Source organism: Dermochelys coriacea, chromosome 1 (assembly GCF_009764565.3).
Source record: "Dermochelys coriacea isolate rDerCor1 chromosome 1, rDerCor1.pri.v4, whole genome shotgun sequence".
Lineage (NCBI taxonomy): Eukaryota > Metazoa > Chordata > Testudines > Dermochelyidae > Dermochelys > Dermochelys coriacea.
In genome coordinates this window covers 182,663,131-182,671,186 of record NC_050068.2, presented here as the reverse complement: position 1 = coordinate 182,671,186, position 8,056 = coordinate 182,663,131, and positions in this window count along the sequence as shown.

Genomic DNA, 8,056 nt, shown 5'->3' with positions numbered 1-8,056 from the left:
TCACCTCTGTAAAATCAGGATGGTAAATACCTTACAGAATAGTCAGATTCAAAACATAGAGAATCCCTCTAGGCAAAACCTGAAGTTACAAAGACACAAAAACAGGAATATACATCCCATTCAGTACAATTTATTTTATAAGCCATTTAAACAAAATAGAATCTAACGCATATCTAACTAGATTGCTTACTAACTCTTAACAGGAGTTCTGACTGCATTCCTGCTCTGGTCCCGGAAAAAGCATCACACAGACAGACAGGACCCTTTGTTTCTCCCACCTCCAGCTTTGAAAGTATCTTGTCTCCTCATTGGTCATTTGGTCAGGTGCCAGTGAGGTTATCTTAGCTTCTTAACACTTTACAGGTGAAAGGGTTTTTCCTCTGGCCAAGAGGGATTTAAAGGTGGTTAGCCTTCCCTTTATATTTATGACCGGGATGCATTGTTGAATGCCTTGATACTGGTGAGTTGATACTGTGTCATGCTAAGTAAATGCCCACGTAGGGGTATGTATTAGGAATATGATGCATGGGATTCTGGAAATCTCTAGAAGGTTTAAATTGAACTCCTTCAGCCCTTTATGTGACAAGATCAAGAACAGGAAACCTATCACAGGATCCTAATATTTCTGTAAAATTAGAAAGAAGACCTGTGCTATCAGTCCCCTAATTGAGATTCTTAAAGGAGCAGATTGACTTATTACCGTATGCAAATCAGTAATACTTGCATAAATTTCCATGAAGTTATTCTAGGTATTCATGCTTCTCTAGCAGTTCAGCATTTGGTCCTTTGCTCAGAGCTAGATTCAGTAGAAAAACAAATCCAAAATGCAATTCAGAGGCTGGAAGCAAGTATTGGGTCACTGAGACAGAAGAATAGCTGGGAGAGCTATGAACCAGTAAACTATTCTTATTATGTCTTTAATGGGGTGAGGGAGTGGGGTGGGGGGAAGCTCTGTTCCTTGTGATATTTTTGCCGAGGATCATTGTATAGAAAATAATCCTGTAAGATCATCTGCTACAGGACAGTGTAACCCACCAATAAAATGGATCTGTCTGTCTGTCTAGTTCACTTCTAATGATGCAATCATTGTGCTATCTAGGTGTTAAGATGATTGTGTGACTTAGGACTTGTTTACACTACTGTGTGGGTTGATCTAAGATATGCAACTTCAGTTACGTGAATAGCATAGCTGAAGTCGACGTACTTAGATCTAATCACTGTAGTACATTGACAGCTGACTTACTTATGCTTACGCTCATGCTTCTCATTCTGGTAGAGTACTGGAGCTGATGGGAGAGCACTCACTGGTCGATTTTTTGCGTCTATACTCGATACATTGACCCCCCCACTAGATCAATCGCTGCCCGCCGATGTGGTGGGTAGTGTAGACAAGCCCTTTGAAAGTACTGAAGAAAACTCAGTTATCAAATGCTCACAGCATTCTGGGTGGGTGGCCCACAACGGACAAACTGGACAAAAAGTATTTTCCAAAGACCATGCACAAATTATGCAGTGTGAGCAAAATATAGTAAAAATAACTGTGAAGTCACGCACCAGGTTTGAGTTTGAGCTGAAATTTACAATACCAGATTATACTATTATCCTCTGATGTCCCTATAAAAGAGAAATGTAGGCATTAGTAATACTATCCATACTATAAGCAGTACCATAAGAGTGAGTTTAATTGTTTTGGATCAAGAAATGAGATTGTAATGAGCTCAGTGTGATCTCATTGAGGAAAAAGAAATTTACATTCTTGATAACTATTCACAAGAAGAATATTCTGTTTCCCTTGAGGTGAGGGAGACTTGGTAGAGCAATATCACTCTCATTAAAAAGCCAACATGGCTTTACCGTATAGGATTAGCTGGCTTCACTGAAAAAATTGCAGTCATCTGACACACATTCCTCTATTCCTAATGGATGAACAAATCTAATTTAGCATATACATATATAATTAAATCTCTTTATGACTCCATTGGTGTGGGAGGTTGCTAAACTGTTTTAAAAACAGATTTAGATCAGAACTGCTGGGGATATTAGACTTATAATTCAAGTTACCTGCTAAAAAAAGAAATGTTATCATGCTACCCAATTAATTTGGAAAAGGGAGTTGTTATAGGATTATCAGACTCTTTGGGCCAGATCTGAATAAGCTTTTATTATACCAAGTCCCTGTATTATTAGAGGGGTTCTAAAGAGTCCTAGATGAAGCTGTTGCAAATAAGCCACATCAGGATTTAATGGTTCAAAAAAGTCCCTAAACATTTCATTCCATTTTTACATGTCTCCCTGACATAGAAATGATACTATATAAAGAATTTCAAAGCTGAGGGTTTGAAAAGTTGAGCTGATTTGTGCATAGTTTTATAGGCCAGGTTAAAAACACTTTTTCTGTACAGAGCATCACATGGTTTCTTGGAATGATGACCCATAAGGATACATTGGAGCTTAGCATTAATTGGGAAGGGATGGGGTGTTGAGTTTAAAATACATATGAGTAATATCCTCTCAAACTTAAGGAAATATATTAACTGTCAATATTTGTTTCATTCAGAATTTTCAGTAATTTTCATGCTGAGGCACATTTCTATGCTCCTACTTATAACCTTCCTACTGTTCATGTGCAATTTCACTTGATTTGATGACATGGTTTGAGGCCTGTAGTATGAAACATGTCCCCCAAATTATCATCTAAAGTTGTATTTGAAAAAAATTCTCTCCAACCTTTTTGACAGAAAAAATAGGGAAAAAATGAAAGTGCAAATTATTATTGGAGGGTTCTTGACCTTTGTCAAGGGTTTTTTAATTTCTCAGTATATCACTTTTCTGTAGTCTCACAAATACATTTACAGTAGTGGATACAAGTTTCAAGGTTATTAAGTTTCCAAAAACGCAAGAGCAAGGTGAGAGGTATTTTGGCATGAATTTTGGAGTTCCAACGTTTTTCAGTTGTTGTTTTTTGGCACTTTTTCATCTGTGTCTCCAGGCTGTCCGCCTTCTCCCTCTTGCCAGTGCAGGATGCAGAAGCAAAAAGCTGATACCACGGGATGCAGACACTGTCACGACTGAGGAATAGTCAGGGCCAAATTCAACCCTAATTTCCACACTTTACATTCATGCCTGGATATAACACAGAACAGAGTTTGGCTCTCGGTGGTTTGGGATAAAGCCTGCATTTGATTGATATTTGAAATTTAGTTTCTGCCGACATTCAGTAAATGGAACACTGTGCATTATCCAACTAATATAATTGTATTACCCAAGGCTTTGAGTGGGAGTTATAATCTTTGCAAGCATTTATGCTCATGTCTGACTTTAAGAAAAATAGTATTTCCATAGTACATCCATTAACTGTAGGGAAGCAGAACATGTTTTGAAAAAAAGTGTTTGACAGTTTTTAATTTTGTTTTCTTACTCCTTTCTCCTTTCCATTGTCCTCCCTCATCTCCTTTATAATAATAATATCACTTAATAAATCTATAGTAAGTTAAATCTTCTAATCCAACCATCTCTCCCTTCTTTCTTTACCTTTTGTCTTTAATTCTCATGGTCTTCTTTCCTTTCCTGTTTTAATTGTAAAGACATTTTACTGCCTTTTTCTGCTTCTACTAGCTAATTCATTGGCTGTCTTGTTCATCTGCATAGTATTGTCATCTTTTCTTAGTGAGTAACAGAAGTAGTTTTCTCTAGAGAAAGACTGAGGACCCAGTACAGTGCCCTTTGAAATCTTTAGTTATCTTTCCCATTAACTTCAGTGGATGCTGGATCAGGCTCTGAGTGTAGTGAAGTCTGCCATACTGCTAGCAGGTGTGAAACTATGGTGTTGACCTGCTGGAACATAACTGGAGTGGCCTCAGTCCATATCATAAATGTTCCCCAAAAGAGCAGCAAAAACAGTGGTAATTTTATACCTTATCTTCACTGGCCTTGGCCTCCTGCACTATCAGCACCTCCACTTCTGCAGATTATTTCTGTCAAGAGCAAGATTAATCTATGTAGTTTGTTGTGCATTGGGTCATGGATAACTAGGATAAAAGCAAACATTTCACATTGTTTATACAGCAGGCATATTTCTGCCAGAGCAGGAGTAATCTGATTCTGCGGTAGTGTATTGGTCTCATTGCCAGGTACACATCCAAACATGTTGGCTTCCTGAGCTCTAGCTCTTACCCTGGAATATTCCTCTATGCTGTAGGTCAGGGGTAAGCTTATAGAGTAGCATCCCTATGGGTTAGGAAGTGGAGCCAAAATGGAGATGGAAATTTTCTACTCTGTGTTCCCACTAGGACTTTTTCAGTCAAGTGCATAGCTACAAGAATCCATGAGAATTGAGTGTACAATAGATTTATAATTCAAATAATTTTAATACATGAAAATTATAAAATGCTAACATTTGCCACTGTGGGGTTTTATTACCAGGTGTTTCACTTAAAATACATTAGTGCATTCTGGGGAATATGCAAAATATTCTTTTGCCTCTGTTAAGAAGAGTTTATTTAATGGTTAGAAAGCTAAAGGTGACGTGAATAGATACAGGAGCACTGTTTAAACTCAACTTTACTTGAAAAAAATGTAATTCAGGAATTTTTATTTATTAAATTCAATTTTTCTTGGCATCAACCAGAAGATTTTTTATTATTAGGATGTGAAGCTTTATATTTTTTTAAAAGAGTAGTGAAGATTTTCCACAATAATACAGAGGCCAAATTGCTACTTAAATCCATGTCTGTCTTTCCACTGGGGCTCTGGTGTCAAGCTTCAAACAGGGCGGAATAAGAGAATCAATTAAAACAAGTTAGAACACCAATAATTTAGAAACTAAGCTCACATTTATTATATTTTTTAATAAAACTTACCCTTTTGATGTCTTTCCAAACTAGACCTTGGAGGCCTCTAGTAGAAATAGAACCATGTTCCCCTCATTAATATTCATTAAGCATCAGTTATTAAAACCTGATTTGCAATTAATACCTTGCAATATAATATACTAGAATGAAATTTTCTTTGATTTGCAAAGCTTCACTATAGCAGACAAGGCTTCCTAGAATGGTGTAGGCTCTTAGTTTTTGTATTGGAACTTCTAAAGGAACAAAAATATTTTTTAGGAACCCTATAGAACATTTTCTTCAAAATAAAATGGCAGGGCTAGATCCTTCAAGGTGCTGAGGTCTCCTTTAATTTCAATAGGCATTGTAGGTGCTCAGCACCTTGCAAGATTGAACATATGAAGAGTTCTTAAACTACAGCATTTAACTCCTATGGAACCTATGGTATTTAGTTCCTATAGTGTTTTGTATATATATAAACCATTGCATCATGATAGATTAGGGCATTATAATTAACACTATAAGAAAGATGTTATTCCTTTCATGTGCTAGCCTTCACCTTAAAAAAAAAAAAAGGGAAAAAGTAACTAAGGTTGTGGTCCAGTGCTCACTGAAGTCAATAGGTATTAGATCATGCTCTCAATTTGTAAGAAATTTCCAGACATTGATCACAGGTAACCAAAGATTTTTTTAAAAATTGTTATTTGTATTACCATAATTGCTAGAGTTCCTGCTAATACATATGTATTCTGGAGGCTAGGAAAGAAATAGCTGAGTGGTATACACTGGGAGAAATCCTCTTCTCTCTTGCTAGTCTGTGCTAGGCTCCTCTTCATTTGTTAGTGCAGCCTCATGGCTACAGTAGTTATGATTGGTTTTGTCCCTCTCATCTACTACCATGGAGGGAATGGCCAATCAATCTTCATAACTGTTTCCAGTTGGCCTACCCCTGCAATATCAGTCCTGCTTCCAAAACTCAGCCCACCGTGTCAGTGCTTTAAGGACCCCAAAGCCCTGATTCAACCCATGGAACTCAAGGGGATCCCTGCTTGTGATTTCAGTAGGAGTTGAATTGAGTCTCTACAGATCTGAACTGCATGCATAATCCCTTTAAGAAAAGGAGTACTTGTGGCACCTTAGAGACTAACAAATTTATTAGAGCATAAGCTTTCGTGAGCTACAGCTCACTTCATCGGATGCATTTGGTGGAAAAAACAGAGGAGAGATTTATATACACACACACACAGAGAACATGAAACAATGGGTTTATCATACACAATGTAAGGAGAGTGATCACTTAAGATAAGCCATCACCAGCAGCAGGGGGGGAAAGGAGGAAAACCTTTCATGGTGACAAGCAGGTAGGCTAATTCCAGCAGTTAACAAGAATATCAGAGGAACAGTGGGGGGTGGGGTGGGAGGGAGAAATACCATGGGGAAATAGTTTTACTTTGTGTAATGACTCATCCATTCCCAGTCTCTATTCAAGCCTAAGTTAATTGTATCCAGTTTGCAAATTAATTCCAATTCAGCAGTCTCTCGTTGGAGTCTGTTTTTGAAGCTTTTTTGTTGAAGTATAGCCACTCTTAGGTCTGTGATCGAGTGACCAGAGAGATTGAAGTGTTCTCCAACTGGTTTTTGAATGTTATAATTCTTGATGTCTGATTTGTGTCCATTCATTCTTTTATGTAGAGACTGTCCAGTTTGGCCAATGTACATGGCAGAGGGGCATTGCTGGCACATGATGGCATATATCACATTGGTAGATGCGCAGGTGAACGAGCCTCTGATAGTGTGGCTGATGTGATTAGGACCTATGATGGTATCCCCTGAATAGATATGTGGACAGAGTTGGCAACGGGCTTTGTTGCAAGGATAGGTTCCTGGGTTAGTGGTTCTGTTGTGTGGTGTGTGGTTGCTGGTGAGTATTTGCTTCAGATGGGGGGCTGTCTGTAAGCAAGGACTGGTCTGTCTCCCAAGATCTGAGAGAGCGATGGGTCGTCCTTCAGGATAGGTTGTAGATCCTTGATGATGCGTTGGAGAGGTTTTAGTTGGGGGCTGAAGGTGATGGCTAGTGGCGTTCTGTTGTTTTCTTTGTTGGGCCTGTCCTGTAGTAGGTGACTTCTGGGTACTCTTCTGGCTCTGTCAATCTGTTTCTTCACTTCAGCAGGTGGGTATTGTAGTTGTAGGAATGCATGATAGAGATCTTGTAGGTGTTTGTCTCTGTCTGAGGGGTTGGAGCAAATGCGGTTATATCGTAGCGCTTGGCTGTAGACAATGGATCGAGTGGTATGATCTGGATGAAAGCTAGAGGCATGTAGGTAGGAATAGCGGTCAGTAGGTTTCCGATATAGGGTGGTGTTTATGTGACCATCGCTTATTAGCACCGTAGTGTCCAGGAAGTGGATCTCTTGTGTGGACTGGTCCAGGCTGAGGTTGATGGTGGGATGGAAATTGTTGAAATCATGGTGGAATTCCTCAAGAGCTTCTTTTCCATGGGTCCAGATGATGAAGATGTCATCAATGTAGCGCAAGTAGAGTAGGGGCATTAGGGGACGAGAGCTGAGGAAGCGTTGTTTTAAGTCAGCCATAAAAATGTTGGCATACTGTGGGGCCATGCGGGTACCCATCGCAGTGCCGCTGATTTGAAGGTATAGATTGTCACCAAATGTGAAATAGTTATGGGTCAGGACAAAGTCACAATGTTCTGCCACCAGGTTAGCCGTGACAGTATCAGGGATACTGTTCCTGACGGCTTGTAGTCCATCTTTGTGTGGAATGTTGGTGTAGAGGGCTTCTACATCCATAGTGGCTAGGATGGTGTTTTTAGGAAGATCACCAATGGACTGTAGTTTCCTCAGGAAATTGGTGGTGTCTTGAAGATAGCTGGGAGTGCTGGTAACGAAGGGCCTGAGGAGGGAGTCTACATAGCCAGACAATCCTGCTGTCAGGGTGCCAATGCCTGAGATGATGGGGCGTCCAGGATTTCCAGGTTTATGGATCTTGGGTAGCAGATAGAATACCCCAGGTCGGGGCTCCAGGGGTGTGTCTGTGCGGATTTGTTCTTGTGCTTTTTCAGGGAGTTTCTTGAGCAAATGCTGTAGTTTCTTTTGGTAACTCTCAGTGGGATCAGAGGGTAATGGCTTGTAGAAAGTGGTGTTGGAGAGCTGCCTAGTAGCCTCTTGTTCATACTCCGACCTATTCATGATGACGACAGCACCTCCTTT